The following is a 16,018-nucleotide window of genomic DNA, read 5'->3' as shown; positions in this document are numbered from 1 at the left end:
CATTGCTGAGTTGTTTTTTATCTGCTTAGTCAAAACTGTCATACCAGTTAAGCTCTTCCTTGGTAGGTTTTCTATCTGATCTTCAGTCTTGGGACAATTGTGTAATGTAAGTTCACACCATTTTTATGGATGAGGAAACAGGCTCGGATGAAGAAACTTGTTCAAGGTTATGTGTACATCTAAAGAGTAGCGGTTATGTGTACATCTCATGAGTAGTCAGGATTCAAACCCCCAATTGTGTCAAAAATTTCTGACTTCTACTTGGGAGGCCCCTTTTGTATAAAGTATAATTTGTCCACTTAAGTAATTTTTAGCCATTTGCCTTCATTCTTGAAATAGTTCCAGGTTGTAATGATTTATTTTTATTGGGAGGGGGGTTATCTTCCAGAGTGGAACCATTACAGCTGTTAGGAGTAGGGGCTCAATAGCTTGGTATTTGAGCAGAATTTGAGGAAATGGGGGTTACTTTATCAATATTTGCGTGAGTTCAGATTCAGTAAAACGTGGTGAGCCTGTGGACTATGTTAGAAGCTCTGCTGTGTGCTCATTTAATGTTTAGGTCAGTCCTATATAGATTATCCTCATTTTATAACTAAGAACCAGACTTATAATTGGCTGAGGTTAAACTCATTAGTAACCCTCTTTTTCTGTTACCTAGAAATTAGGATAGGTAGGGTGAGCTTAATTTTTTTATTGATTTCAGAGAGGAAGGGAGAGAGAAACATCAACGATGAGAGAGAATCATTGATCAGCTGCCTCCTGCACGCTCCACGCAGGATCAAGCCCACAACCCAGGCATGTGTCCTGACCCGGAATCGAACCTATGACCTGGTTCATAGGTTGATGCTCAACCACTGAGCCACGCCAGCTGGGCTGAGCTTAATTTTTTGTTTTTACTTCCTGGAAAATGTTTACTGATTTGACTGGCTATTGATCACAAGAGTACCTAGGCTTAAAAACCAAGAAACCAGACAGGAAAATATGGTAAGGATATTTAAGACAGCCATAATAGTATGCTCAGTGCCAGCCCTGACCTGAATTAAGTCTGGTCATAGAGAGAAAAATGTAAAAGTGGACTCCCTTCCCCTGAGCCCTGTCTCAAGCCCATTCTTACCCATCTCAGGAAGAGTCACCAGTAACCTACATTAAGATGCTTTGTGGGGGGAAGACTTAATGAGGATTTATCTCAAGACAAGTTCTGAGGTAGGGTTGTTCTAAGGGTCTTTACAGCCTGTGTCCTCTGCTGCCCTCAATATGTCCAACCACCTCACCAAGTCCGCTGCTTCAGGCCTTAGCTTGACAAAAAACGTCCAGAGGCAGAAGACTTTCACTTTTTTTTCCTCAAGAATAATGAACCCTGCCTGGTGTGGCTCCATTGGGTGTCATCCTGCATTAAAAGGTTGCTAGTTTAGTTCCCCTTCAGGGCACATGCCCCACCGCCCATCAATGTCTCTCTCCCTCCCTCCTTCCCTAAAAAGCAATTTTAAAAATCTTATAAAAAAAATAATTATTTCCCAGAAACCTCTCAGCCACCCAAGTTTCACTGGGCAGAACTGAGTTGCCTGTGTACTCCTAAACCAATCATGGCCAAAGGGATGAAAGCACAGAGTCTGTTTAGGGTTCAGACTATTGGAATTAAATAAAGGAGGGACAGATGATGGACAAGAGGGAAAGGGCTTTCTTAACCCTGAGTGGACAATCTTCCTGCCATGCTTGGATCCCATGCTCTCTCCAGGCCTCACCTTGTTCGGCTTCACTGCAGCATTTACCACTGCTGAGCACAAGCCCCACCCTTTTTTAAAATTGAGCTATAATTCACACCATAAAATTCACTATTTTAAAGCAAACAGTTGAGTGGTTTTTAGTAACTACTAATTCCAGGATATTGTCATCACTCCAAAAAAAATCCCATACAAAAAGAAAGTCACTTGCCCTAGCCGCTTTGGCTCACTGGATAGAGCGTTGGATTGAAGGGTCCCAGGTTCAATTCCTGGTCAGGGCACATGCCCGGGTTTTGGTTCTCTGAAATCACATGTGCCTTCTCTGAAGTCAATAAAAATACATACTTTTTAATTTTTTTAAAAAAAGTCACTCTTGTCCCCCCAATCCTAGTCCACTAAATCTATTATAGACTGGCCTTTTCTAGACATTTCATCTAAATACAATATATAGTCCTGTAAGTGGCTTCTTTAGCATATTGTTTTCTCATCCATGTCATACCATGTATTCCTTTTATTGCCAAATGTCTGGTAATATGGATAATATTTCATTTACTCATTGATCAGTTAGGTGATGGACATTTGAGTCATTTCCACTTTTTGGGACATTAATAAATATGAGTATTACATATAATTTTCATGTGGACATATTTTCAATTCTTGTGGTCATAGACCTCAGAGTGGAATTGCTGGGTAATAGAGTACTTCTGTGTTTAAATTTTGAGAAACTGCCAGGCCATTTTTCCACATCATTTTATATTCCCACCAGCGATATATGAGGGTTCTAATTTCTTCCTGTCATAGAGACATATTTTCTCCTGTTTCTTTTTTTATTAGTCATCTCTGGATATGAAGTAATATTTCATTGTGGTATTGATTTGTATTTCCTTAATGACTTGGATGTTGGGCAACTTACCATATGCTTATTGACCATTTGTATATCTTTTTTTTTTTTTTTTTTAAGAACTATCAAATTCCTTGCTCGTGTTTAAATTGGTTTACTGTTATTGTTGAGGTACAGGAGTTCTTTATATGTTCTGGATACTAGTTCCTTATCAAATATATGATTTTCAAGTGTTTTCACCCATTCTGTGAGTTTTCTTTACTTAATTTGATAGTGTTCTTTGACTCAACAATTCTTAATTTTTTATATGATTTTATTGATTTCGGAGAGAGGAAGGGAGAGGGGGAGTTAAAACATCAATAAGAGAAGAGATACATCGATTAGTTGCCTCCTGCATTCCCCCCTACCGAGGATCAATCCCCCAACCCAGGCCTGTACCCGAACTGGGAATCGAACCAGTGACCTCATGGTGCATGGGTCAACACCTAACCACTGAGCCACACCGGCCAGGCCAATTTTTAATTTTGATGAAATCCAGTTTATTTAATTTTTTGTTGCTTGTGCTTTGGTGTTACATCAAAATCCATTGCTCGGAAGTGCCCAGCTAGCTCAGTCGGTAGAGCATGAGACTCTTAAATCCATTGCCTATCCCAGGGTCATAACAATTTATACCTATGTCTTCTAAGAGTTTTAAATAACTAGCTTTTAAATTTAAGTCTTTGAACCATTTTGAATTAGTTTGTTTATGTGGTATGCAGTAGGAGTCCAAGCATTTCCTCCTGTTAGAAACTGTTCTAGTCCTAGCCAGTTTGGCTCAGTGGATAGAGCATCAGCCTGCAGACTGAAGGGCTCTGGGTTTGATTCCAGTCAAGGGCACATGCCCAGGTTGTGGGCTTGATCCCCCAGTAGGGGGCATGCAGGAGGCAGCCGATCAATGATTCTCATCATGGATGTTTCTATCTCCCTCTTCCTTCGTCTGTGAAATCAATAAAAATAAATAAAAAATATTTTTTAAAAAACTGTTCTAGACTGCTTTCTGGGCCTTCCACTTTCTAAGACATCATTTGTCTACTTCTAGGCTCTGTGATCCTTCCTCATATCCCTTTGAGACCCCCTTCTCTACAGATTCTCCCTGTGATGTCACTCAGTGACACATTTTCATCTCCTGCTCACATGTTGAGCTCAGTATTTCTACCAACCTCAAATTTAACCCCTCAGCACCCAAATTTAACATGACCAAAATGGAACCCTCTTGTTCACAAATCTGCCTCTCTGCTTTTCCTAGATCTAGTGAAAAGCACCACTACCACCCTAGTCAGTTGCACAGTGGTTAGAGCACCAGCATGCAGAGTGAAGGGTCCTGTGTTTGATTTCTGGTCAAGGGCACATACCTCAGTTACAGGTTCAATTCCCCAACCCTGGTCGAGGTGCAAGCAGGAGGCAACCAATCAATGTGTCTTTCTAATGTCAATGTTTCTCTCTTCCCCCCTCCCTTTCACTCCCAAAAATCAATGGAAAAAATATCCTCACTTGGCACCATTCCATCCCTCAAGCAAGAAACCTGAAAGTTACCCCAGATACCTTTTTTTCATGATCACACATCTCTAGTGAATGCCTAAATCATGCTGACTTAGGGGGGGGGAATGAAAAGAATATCATGAACCTCCATGTATCACAGCCTCAGCAATTATCAACTTGTGGCCAACTTTAATTTTTTAAAAATATTTGTATTGCTCCAGCTGGTTTGGCTCAGTGGATAAAGCATCGGGCTGCGGACTGAAGGGTCCCAGGTTTGATTCTGGTCAAGGGCACGTGCCCGGGTTGCCTGTGGGTTTGATCCCAGGGGGCATGCAGGAGGCAGTCTATCAATGATTCTCTGTCATCACTAATGTTTCTCTCTCTGCCTCTCTGAAATCAGTTAAAAAAAATCAAACCGTGACCTGATTTATAGGTGGACACTCAACCACTGAGCCACATAGGCCAGGCAAACCTTTAACCTGCCATATTTCATCCATAAATGTTTATATATATTGACTTTTTTGTTTTTTGATTTGAGAGAGAAAAGCATCAATTTGTTCCACTTATTTATGCATTCATTGGTTGACTCTTACCTGTGCCCCAACCAGAGATTGAACCCACAACCTTGGTGTGTTAGGACAACTCTAACCAACTGAGCTACCCGGCCAGGACTATATATGGACTTTTAGAAAACAATTATAGCCCTAGCTGGTTTGGCTCAGTGGATAGAGCATCGGCCTGCAGACAAAGGTCCCAGGTTCAAATACGCCAAGGGCACATGCCCAGGTTGTGGGCTCGATCCCCAGTGGGGGTGTGCAGGAGGCAGCCGATCAATGATTCTCATCACTGATGTTTCTATCTCTCCCTCTCCCTTCCTCTCTGAAATCAATATATACACACACAAATATGAAATACTCAAGTTTAATTCAAACAGGCTTTAAATAATGCAAATGCTAGTCACCATTGTCACCCCAATACATTCAGTAAAAATTAAGAAATAGTAATAATGCAAATGGTTGGCATGTTTCTTGGAATCTCTTTGAGCTTCATCTCTGTTTCCCAGTCTGGATTTTGCTGTTATATCTCCACAGTGTCATTTAACAGGTTTCTCTATCCTTTGTATTTCTGTTCATTAAGAAGATGGATGTAATTGCATTCAGATTTAGTGGCAAAACTTTATAGTGTTGTATGTTTTCATCAGGAGACACATCATGTCTCTTTTTTTTAATATATTTTATTGATTTTTTACAGAGAGGAAGGGAGAGAGAGAGTTAGAAACATAGATGAGAGAGAGACATTGATCAGCTGCTTCCTGCACATCTCCCACTGGGGATGTGCCCGCAACCCAGGCACGTGCCCTTGACCGGAATCGAACCTGGGACCCTTCAGTCCGCAGGCCGACGCTCTAGCCACTGAGCCAAACCGGTTTCGGCAGTCTCTCTCTTTTTATATGTTGCAGCCTTTGAAGCTAAATGCCTAGATCCATTAATTTATCAAAGGTTGCAAAATGTGACCTTTTAAATATCCCATTCCTTCTTCACATAATACCTGAAATACCTATAAAAGAGAAACTTTCACTCATCGGTTATTTTTATCCAGAGTAACAGTTTACTGGGGAAGATAAATGCCCACGCCTTTTGCCAGTTTTCAAAGTAATGAGTTGGTTTACTAGCATCCTCCAAAGTGACCAGTGGATGGGTTTTTAGTGTTAGTATCATGATCACTGAATTAACTTTATCCTGTTTTTTAGTTCATTGTAGTCATACTTAATGATGCTCAAGTTGTCCTTATTTTTGTCCAGTGGTGGCCTCTTCAAGTTGGCTTCTGAGTCCTTTTGATCCAACCCTTTTGTATGTGGTAACTTCCTTGCTATCAGGTATGATAGGATGTTCCTTACTTACCTTGTACACTTCCTGCTCCAGATCTGGAGTCGACTATTTTTGGGGGGGTGGAAGGGGGAATCCTGGTTTCTTTTAGTCGTGAATGGCATTGCGATACCAAAATCTAGGATTTAGAATGCCCATTGCTGCTGTGTTGGTCATGTTTCTAGCCTTTTTGGTGCACAGGGTAGGATATGTTTTTTAAGATAAAACATATTTTTAAACATAAAACACACTGATATTTTCTATTCAAATTCAAGACTTCAAAAATTTTTCTGAACTCTTCTCACATCTGTATATTTTCCTCAATGCTAAGAATCCCAGTTCTCATATGTATCCTGAATTATTATATTAGAACATCAAAGGTACTCCATTGTTTTATCCCATGTTACACAACAGTATCAGAATAACAAAAGGCAGGTTAAAGTTTTGTTTGCCGTTCTTTTTGTTCTTGGAAGTACAGTATTTCTTGCTGAGCCTGTATGCTCAACGTACTGTGACTTAAACTTACTTAGTATGGCTCCTCTCTGTGTGACTTGCTACTAACTGGGTATACATTTATATTAACCTGTTTTTTGGTGGGGTTTGTTGTTAGTCCTCACCCAAGGATATTTTTTCATTGATTTTAGAGAGAGTGAATGGAAGGGAAGAAGAGAGGGGATAAGAGAGAAAGAGAGAAACATCAATGCTAGAGAGACACATGGGTCAGTTCCCTCCCACACATACCCCGACCGGGTCTGAGGACTGAACCTGCAACTCACATACATGCCTTGACTGGAATAGAGCCTGAGACCCTTTGGTGCTTTAGCCAACACTCCAACCATTGAGCCACACTGGCCAGGGCAATTTAACCTGTGTTATTCTTCCATTTTTAAGAATTTCTTGCACTGGTTTAATTTTTTACTTTTTATTTCAGAGAGGAAGGGAGAAGGAGAGAAAGATAGAAACATCAATGATGAGAGAGAATCATTGATCGGCTGCCTCCTGCATGTCCCCCACTGGGGATGGAGCTCACAGCCCAGACATGTGCCCTGACCTGGAATTGAACCGTGACCTCCTGGTTCATAGGTCAATGCTCAGTCATGGAGCCACATCAGCTGGGCTTGTTTAATTTTAATCATGTAAAATATGGACATATTTCCAAGTCTAATCTACAAAACAAGATATAGTCAAAGAAATCTATTCCTATCCTTTGACTTGTTCTCTCCCCAGTTAGTGACCTTTTTAAAAATGTTTTATTGATTAGAGAGAGAGGGAGGTGAGAGAGAGAGAGAGAGAGAGAGAGAGAGAAACATCAATCGACTGCCTCCCACATACACCCTGACCAGGGATTGGCCATGAAACCTGGGCATGTGCCCCAACCCAGAATTGAACTTAGCAACCCTTCAGTGCACTGGAGGACGCTCAACCAACTGAGCCACACTGGCCAGGGCAGTAACCTTTTTTATTTTATTTAATCTTTTTTTTTATTTAAACAGATAAATATGTTACATCTTTATATGTCTTTTTTATATAAAGGTAGACTACTATACATTTCTCTACCTTGTTTATTTAACAATATATTTTGGAAATTTGTTATAGAGATTCCTCAATCCTTTTACAGCAGCATAAAATGATAAATCTGTTTGACCTTGACTCCATCATACTAATTTTTTTTGACAGTGGAATGGAGGGGGAGAGACAGAGAAACATTGATGTCAGAGAGACACATCAATTGGTTGCCTCCCATATGTGCCCTGACCAGGGCCAGGGATAGAGCCTGCAACCGAGGTATGTGCCCTTGACTGGAACTGAAACTAGGACCCTTCGGTCCTCGGCCCGACACTCTATTCACTGAGCCAAATCAGCTAGGACTAGGTGTTTGTTTTTTTTATTAAAAATTTGGCTGTCTATCTCCTGTTTATCAGGTGAGGTGAGATCATCTTCTGAGGAACTGCCAAATAATTCAATCCACAGCATGGGCAAAACTGTGAACACTCTTTTCATGCCCAAACTAAATGCAGGCAAATTCCACCCACTGAGCCTCGTTTTGTTTATTTTATTTGGCACTCTGCTAAAAAAAAAAAAAAAAAAAAAACTTTTTAAATGTTGACATTATTGCAGGTGTCCTCCTTCTAAACCCCTTGCTTTCTTCACCTCCCTCCCAGCATATTGTTTTATATTTACAGGTATTCCAGCTCTTATATCTAGTCCTTCTTATGTAGTTACTTTTTCTCTCTCTTTTTTTTTTGTAATGTTTTCTTAGCTGTTTGGCATTTAGAAAGATATATTTTTGTTCAGTGGTTATCTTTATATTAATGCCTTTACATAAATATTCTTACTCTTTTCCACCTTGCTGAGGCTTCCTAAAAGGCTGGTTGAGCCCTAGCTGGTTTGGCTCAGTGGCTAGAGAGTCGGCCTGTGGACTGAAGGTCCCAGGTTTGATTCCAGCCAAGGGCAAATGCCCAGGTTGTGGGCTCAATCCCCAGTGTGGGGTGTGCGAGAGGCTGCTGATAAATGATCCTTTCTCATCATTGATGTTTCTATCTCTTTCTCTCTCCCTTCCTCTCTGAAATCAATAAAAAGATATATCTTTTAAAAAGAAAAGAAAAATATCTTCGGGAGAGGATTAACAACAATTACAACAAAATACTTCATCTCTCCGTAAGTCCTCCACCAGGGCTGGAGGTGTTATCTGAGCAAAGAGTACTTCTTTCTTTTAAAAAATAATATATTAACATCAGTGATGTTTCTATCTCCTTTCCTCTCTAAAATCAATTATATATATATATATATATATATATATATATACATAAACGTCAGGTGGTCATAATAATCTGGCCACTCAGTGTATATCTCCATATAATACAGTATATATTATACATATGTGTATGTTATATTAATTAATGCATAAATATATCTAAATGTATAGTTTTTTAATGTATAGTTTTTTTAAGTATATACTAGAGGCCCGGTGCACAAAATTTGTGCACTCGGGGCTGGGGGCAGTCCCTCAGCCTGCGCCCTCTTGCAGTCCGGGAGACCTCGGGGGATGTCCAACTGATGGCTTAGGCCAGCCGTGGGCAAACTACGGCCCGCAGGCCGGATCCATCCCGTTTGAAATGAATAAAACTAAAAAAGAAAAGACTGTACCCTTTTATGTAATGATGTTTACTTTGAATTTATATTAGTTCATACAAACATTCCATCCATGCTTTTGTTCCGGCCCTCCGGTCCAGTTTAAGAACCCATTGTGGCCCTTGAGTCAAAAAGTTTGCCCACCCCTGGGATAGAGCATTGGCCTGTGGACTGAAGGGTCCTGAGTTCAGTTCTAGTCGGAGCACATGCCTGGGTTGCAGGCTTGATTCCCAGTGTGGGGTGTGCAGGAGGCAGCCAATCAGTGATTCTCTGTCATCATTGTTGTTTCTATCTCTCACCCTCTTCCTTCCTCTCTGAAGTCAATTAAAAAATACTAAAAGAGTTAGAGAGGAAGAAATAAACAAGTGGAAGAATATACCATGTTCATGGATTGGTAGAATTAACATCATTAAAATGTCCATATTACCCAAAGTAATCTACAGGTTCAATGCAATCCCTATTGAAATAACAGCATATTTCACAGATCTAGAACAAACACTCCAAAAATGTATATGAAACCAAAAAAAGACCCCAAATAGCTGCAGCAACCTTAAGAACAAAATTGGAAGGATCACAAAACCAGATATCAAGTTATACTACAAAGCCACTGTAATCAAAACAACCTGGTACTGGCACAAGAACAGGCATATAGATCAATGGAACAGAACTGAAGGCCCAGAAATTGACCCAAGTCATTACACTCAGTATTTGACAAAGGAGGCCAGAGCATTCAATGGAGTCAAGACAGTCCCTTCAATAAATGGTGTTGAGCCCTAGCCAGTTTGCTCAGTGGATAGAGCGTCAGCTTGCGGACTAAAGCAGCGGTCGCCAGCTGCTGGTGTGTGAGGTCCAAAAGGTTGGTGACCTCTGATTTAAGGAAAACTTTGGAGCAGTGATTGCCAGCTGGTGGTCCGCAGACCACTGGTAATCTGTGAGGTCTGAAAGGTTGGTGACCGCTGGACTAAAAGGTCCTAGGTTTGAATCTGGTCAAGGGCATGTACTTTGGTTGCAGGCTCCTCCCCGGCATGGGCCTTGGTCAGGAGGCAACCAATCGATTTGTTTCTCTCATCCATATTTCTCTGTCTTACCCCCTCTCTTCCACTCTCTCTAAAAATCAATGGAAAAATGTTGTAGGGTGAGGATTAAAAAAAAAAAAGATTGCAATGTTAAACCTTTACATTAAAAAAAATAGTGTTGGAAAAATTGGACAGATACATGCAAAAAAAATGAAACTAGACCATCAACTTATACCATACACAAGAATAAACTTAAAATGGATAAAAGATGTAAATGTAAGTCATGAAAACATAAAAATCCAAAAAGAAACCATAGGCAGCAAAATCTCAAACATCTCTCGTAGCGATTTGCTTACAGATACATCTAACCAGTGGTCGGCAAACTCATTAGTCAACAGAGCCAAATATCAACAGGACAACGATTGAAATTTCGTGTGGCTCACAGGCCGCAGTTTGCCGACCACTGTCTAGACTAGACTAGACTGGGGGGGTGGGGGCAAACTTTTTGACTCGAGGGCCACAATGGGTTCTTAAACTGGACCGGAGGGCCGGAACAAAAGCATGGATGGAGTGTTTGTGTGAACTAATATAAATTCAAAGTAAACATCATTACATAAAAGGGTATGGTCTTTTTTTTCAATCGTTTTATTCATTTCAAACGGGCCGGATCCGGCCCGCGGTCTATAGTTTAACCACAGCTGCTCTAGGACCTAGAGCAAAGGAAACTAAGGAGAAAGTAAGTAAGTGGGACTACATTAAAATAAACAGCAAAAGAAACCATCCCAAAAGGGAGCATTTGCTGGCATGCAAAGTCTCAAAGGCGTGCTCTCCCTCCCAGGAGCATGCTGGCACCTTTCCTCTAGAAACGGAAAAACTCACCTTCCCAACCTTTTCCCCAGGAAACAGAGTAGATTTTCCACCAAAAGGATGGAGTAAATCAAGAAAAAGGCAATTCAACATAGGAGTGAGGCGAGGGGAATCCCGAGGATGATTGTGAAGAAGACCCCAGGGTCAGAGGCAGGCTTTTTGAGAGGCTCCTACAGCTCCTACAGCCTCGACTTCAGGTTCCGGCACTTGCCCCGCCCCTGTGAGGGCTGGGGATTGTAGGTGGTTCTTGGCGGGTAGAAGTCAACCAGAAACCATTTCTGCCAGATTACCTAATGAGATCTCAGAAGAAAAGGCCCTGAGACTCCAAAGGCTCTGAAGCTCCAGGAATTTATTGCTTTATCAATCTAAATAAATTATACCTAATTTTGTATTTTTTAAGGGCCCCCAACTTGTACAAACTTTAAACCCAACAAAATCTGGATGTTTCCCTGTCCAGAATAAAGAGCAAACACTCCAGCCTGGAGCAGAGGGAAAACAAGAAAAGTTTTTTCAAGAAAATGAAATTGACAGAATACATGAAGTGGTAGTCATGGAGAGCCCCCATTAGAAAGGATTATTGATTTTTTACAGAGAGGAAGGGAGATAAAATTTTAACTCTTTTCCCATTACCTGTCCCACCATACACATAATCCCCACCTCCCCAAACTGCCAGCGTAATTTTGGTTAGTTCAGTAGTCATTGTTGACATGACTATATGTAAGACACAATTACTTTCCTTTCCTGTACAACTTCTTTATAACTTCTTGTTTCCTCAGAGTTAATAATTGTCCTGTTTTGTCACTTGCTTAATTTTTATGTACTCCATTCTCCACATCGGTCAGCTGCTTCCTGCACATTCCCTACTGGGGATGTGCCCACAACCAAGGTACATGCCCTTGACCGGAATTGAACCTGGGACCCTTGAGTCCGCAGGCCGACGCTATAGCCACTGAGCCAAAGCAGTTAGGGCTTGTATGAACTTCTTGAGAAGAGATTTAGATAACTGGTGGAGAATGGAGTACATAAAAATTAAGCAAGTGACAAAACAGGACAATTATTAACTCTGAGGAGATAATGGAAATAACTATATAGTCAGCTAAAAGAGTTGAAAATAGGTGTTTCTGGGAAAATGGAAATGGGGGAAGAAGGTCGTGGACTGCCTTGTTTTCCCAGAAAACCTTATACTTGTTATTTCTTTAAACTATGTGTATGTTTAACTTTGTTTATAAAAGAAGACTATAGCCGAAACCGGTTTGGCTCAGTGGATAGAGCGTGGGCCTGCAGACTGAAAGGTCCCAGGTTCGATTCCGGTCAAGGGCATGTACCTGGGTTGCGGGCACATCCCCAGTAGGAGTTGTGCAGGAGGCAGCTGATCGATGTTTCTCTCTCATCGATGTTTCTAACTCTCTATCCCTCTCCCTTCCTCTCTGTAAAAAATCAATAAAATATATTTTTAAAAAATAAAAGAAGACTATAAATTTCCTGATGGCAGGGACCAGGAGTCTTATAGTGTAAAATTCCCAGCCTTCTGCACAGAGTAGGTGCTCAAAAAGTACTTGTTATTTGAGTAACTAACTAGAAGTCATTCCTATACTTGAAACTCTAAATGGCTCCCCATAGGGCACAATAAGCAATTAAGACCTTGTGAGGCCTCCAGGGACTACAGGCAGGAACTGGCCTCTACAAGCTCCTCTCCCTGCTTCTGCCTCATGCCTCTCTCAGGTGCTCACATGTACACTGTTCCTGCCTCAGGAATTTTGCATATCTGTTTCTTCTATCTGAAAAGCTCTTCACCACCATCATCTGGCTCTCTGTCATAATCTGTTGGATTTCAGCTCAAATGTCACTTCTTCCAGGAAATCCTGTCTCCCATCTTCCTTTCTTCACCAATCTAATTGGGCCATGGTAGGCCAATCCTAGGGTCCCAAAGGACTTTGCAAGCCATATTAAGGCATTTCCTCTTCATCCAGAACAGAAGGGGAGCCACCAAAGCATTGCCAAACAGAAAAGATAAGATTTGATACACTGGCCGAAACCGGTTTGGCTCAGTGGATAGAGCGTCGGCCTGCGGACTGAAGGGTCCCAGGTTCGATTCCGGTCAAGGGCATGTACATGGGTTGCGGGCACATCCCCAGTGGGGAGTGTGCAGGAGGCAGCTGATCGATGTTTCTCTCTCATCGATGTTTCTAACTCTCTCTCTCTCTCCCTTCCTCTCTGTAAAAAATCAATAAAATATATTTAAAAAAAAAAAAAAAGATTTGATACACTGGTAGGTCTGAGGGGTCGGAAGAATTATGAAAAGCAGCAAGCCCTTTACTTGGGACATAGATGAACCTGGCTCAACAGTGACCTCATCCTACTGCCCAGGGCACTTTCGCTAATTCCAGGTGGTAGTCTTTTCCACAATGTGGTATGACCACCACTGGGGTCTCTAGTGATGGTTTTAGTGGTATATGACCAGATATTTTAAAGTAGTACGTATTTATTTCAAAAAATAAAAGTTGTACATTAAACCCATTATTTCATGGCTTTATTATTTAGGGCAAACTTAATGAAGTTTGCTGGAAGCAAATTCCAGTAGTTAACATAATAAATGTGAGAAGTTCATCAGAGCCTGACAGCTTCAGCAGGGCTGAAGATTTGCATTATTATTGCCTGCGGCCAGACAGCTGAGGGCAGTTCTCCCAACCTGATAATCCTTTATTTACCAAGCCTTACCTTTGAGATGTATATCTGCTTTGCTATGGGGCAGTGGTCGGCAAACTGCGGCTCGAGAGCCACACGCGGCTCTTTGGCCCTTGAGTGTGGCCACGAAGTTTCAATCGCACTGTACATGCGCAAACCCTCCCCCGCCCCCGCATGTGGTATTTTGTGGAAGAGCCACACTCAAGGGGCTGCATAGGGCAAAATGTAGGAATAAAAAGCCAGGGGGTCTGGAGATTCGGGGAGCTTAGTCACTAGAACTAAGTTTCCATCTGGCTCCCCCATGCCTTCTAAATTCATGTTTCTTCTCTAGTCTCTTTAATCCATTTATGCACAGCCCCTTCTCCAGATTTCTGAACCCTTGTAGATGTGGAAAAGACCCCGGCAGAAGTTGATAATCAATTTATTAGCTAAAAATTGGGGGCCTCTTCTCAAGTCAAACTCACCAATTACCTTGAAAATTCCTCCATGCCTTTTTTTGTATATACAACTTTCCTGCCTAGAATACCTTTCACACCCCCTGCTATAGAAATTCCATATCCTCCAAAATTCTATACCAGGAAAGTGGCCTTCAGTTAGAGCAGGAGATTGACATAGTGGTTAAAAGCCAACACTTATGAGATGTAAAGTTTAGACTCTGGGTGATAATGAGGTGTCAGTGTAAGTTCATTCATTAACTGTAACAAACGCACTACTCTTGTGTGGGATGTTGATGGTGGGCAAGCGGGTATATGGAAACTCTCTGCACCTTCTGTTCATAAAATAAAGTCTATTAAAAAAAAAACACAAGAAACGGCCTGACGGCTGTGGCTCAGTGGTTGAGAGTTGACCTATGAATCAGGAGGTTTGATTCCAGGTCAGGGCACATGCCTGGGTTGTGGGATCCCTCCCCAGTAGGGGGCCTGCAGGAGGCAGTCAGGCAACTGGTCATTGATTCTCATCATTGATGTTTCTATCTCTCTCTCCCTCTCCCTTCCTCTCTAAAATCAATAAAAAAATGTATTTTTTTAGAAAGTCAAGGCTTAGAAATTCAATTCTTAGCTGTGTGACTTTGGACAAGTTCCTTAACTTCTCTGAACCTCAATTTCCTCATCTGATAGGAATAATAGTGCCTACCTTTAGAGCAGCATTTCTCAACCTGTGGGTCACGACTTCTTTGGGGGTTGAACGACCCTTTCACAGGGGTCGCCTAAGACAATCGGGAAACACATATATAATTATATATTGTCTTTGTGATTAATCACTCTGCTTTAATTATGTTCAATTTGTAACAATGAAAATAACATCCTGCATATCAGATATTTACATTATGATTCATAACAGTAGCAAAATTACAGTTATGAAGTAGCAAGGAAAATAACTTTATGGTTGGGGGTCACCACAACATGAGGAACTGTATTAAAGGGTCGCGGCATTAGGAAGGTTGAGAATCACTGCTTTAGAGGATTGTGGTTAGAATGTAATGCCATCATGCATGCAAATGTACTCAGGAGCCCTGGCTGGTGTCGCTCAGTTGGCTGGGTGTTGGGTGTAGTCCAGTGCACTGAAAAGTTGCGGATTTGATTCTGGTCAGGACACATTCCCAGGTTGCAGGCTTGATCCCCATCCCCAGTAAGGGTGGTGCAAGAAGCAGCTTATCAATGTTTCCCTCTAACATCGATGTGTGTCTGTCTCTATGCCTCTCCTTTTCTTTCTCTAAAAAATTAATTCTCAGTAAATGCCTAGCATAAGCCCTCCTTAAACGTCACTTGTTATTTTCACAACGGGGAGGCAAGAATATGAGAGGACTTTCCCTTCTTGTTTATTCATTTTGTAGGTGCTTAAAGCTTTTTGGTTGTTGGAGGCCTTGCTGCCTTTGAGAGGGATCATTCCCATCCACACCACGGTGAGCTGTTTGGGGGCGGATGCTGGGAATCCACACGGTCCCACGCGGTCCTGAGCAGGATTCACAGCGGCCAGAGGATAGTGCGGGGACTGCTCCATCGTCGCCTTAGCAACCTCAACCCCAGTCCTGGACCCGGATAAGATAGCCGCACGGTCTCGGAAAGCGGGTCTTGAGGAGGGCGGTCCACCCCTTGGTCTCCAGAGCCTGGTTCCCCCAGGCCCTGAGGAGCTACGGGGGCCAGGCAGGCGCTGCTCCTTCCCGCCACATGGTGGCGGCAAAGAGCTGAGCTCCACGCCCCAGCTCGGTTGGGCCTCCTGGGCCCTGCTCCCCACCCCTACCAGGCCAGGTCACCTGCTTCCAGGACGAGAAACTGCTGGGTCTGAGCTCACCCCTGCTGGGCCCTGCATTCTTTATTCTAGGTCGGACGTTCCCAGACCACGTGACGCTCTCCACCCTACGACCGCTCCTGG

The sequence above is a fragment of the Myotis davidii genome, unplaced genomic scaffold, assembly GCF_000327345.1.
Source record: "Myotis davidii unplaced genomic scaffold, ASM32734v1 scaffold149, whole genome shotgun sequence".
NCBI classification, from domain to species: Eukaryota; Metazoa; Chordata; class Mammalia; order Chiroptera; family Vespertilionidae; genus Myotis; species Myotis davidii.
The sequence above is the reverse complement of the archived record's forward strand: the minus strand, read 5'-3'. Positions refer to the sequence as shown.